Raw genomic sequence first — 873 nt, forward strand, 5'->3', positions numbered from 1 at the left:
ACTGCAAGTTTCATGGACTTCCATCTGAAGATCCTTTTCAGTTCTTAACTGAATTCTTGCAGATATGTGATACTGTTAAGACTAATGGAGTAGATCCTGAAGTCTACAGGCTCATGCTTTTCCCTTTTGCTGTAAGAGACAGAGCTAGATTATGGTTGGATTCTCAACCCAAAGACAGCCTGAACTCTTGGGATGAGCTGGTCACGGCTTTCTTAGCCAAGTACTTTCCTTCTCAAAAGCTGAGCAAGCTTAGAGCTGATGTTCAAACCTTCAAACAGAAAGAAGGTGAATCCCTCTATGAAGCTTGGGAAAGATACAAATAGTTGACCAAAAAGTGTCCTTCTGACATGCTTTCAGAATGGACCATCTTGGATATATTCTATGATGGTTTATCTGAGCTATCAAAAATGTCACTGGACACTTCTGCAGGTGGATCCATTCACCTAAAGAAAACGCCTGCAGAAGCTCAAGAACTCATTGACATGGTTGCTAATAACCAGTTCATGTACACTTCTGAAAGGAATCCTGTGAATAATGGGACGCCTATGAAGAAGGGAGTTCTTGAAGTTGATACTCTGAATGCCATATTGGCTCAGAATAAAATATTGACTCAGCAAGTCAATATGATCTCTCAGAGTCTGCATGGAATGAAAGCTGCATCCAACAGTACTCAAGAGGCTTCTTATGAAGAAGAAGCTTATGATCCTGAGAACCCTGCAATAGCAGAGGTGAATTATTTAGGTGAACCTTATGGAAACACCTATAACTCATCATGGAGAAATCATCCGAACTTCTCATGGAAGGATCAAAAGCCTCAACAAGGCTTTAATAATGGTGGAAGAAACAGGTTTAACAATAATAAACCTTTTCCAT

The 873-nt window shown here is 40.1% G+C and overlaps 1 non-coding gene across 1 annotated transcript; it reads right to left on the reverse strand.

Annotated features, from left to right (window-relative positions):
* Window positions 1–245: 245 nt before the first annotated feature.
* Window positions 246–353, reverse strand: LOC112740090 (small nucleolar RNA R71). The gene has a single exon (XR_003171023.1). It is a non-coding gene; the product is annotated as a small nucleolar RNA R71 (small nucleolar RNA).
* Between the last annotated feature and the right edge of the window lie 520 nt (window positions 354–873).

Source organism: Arachis hypogaea, chromosome 13 (assembly GCF_003086295.3).
Source record: "Arachis hypogaea cultivar Tifrunner chromosome 13, arahy.Tifrunner.gnm2.J5K5, whole genome shotgun sequence".
NCBI classification, from domain to species: domain Eukaryota; kingdom Viridiplantae; phylum Streptophyta; class Magnoliopsida; order Fabales; family Fabaceae; genus Arachis; species Arachis hypogaea.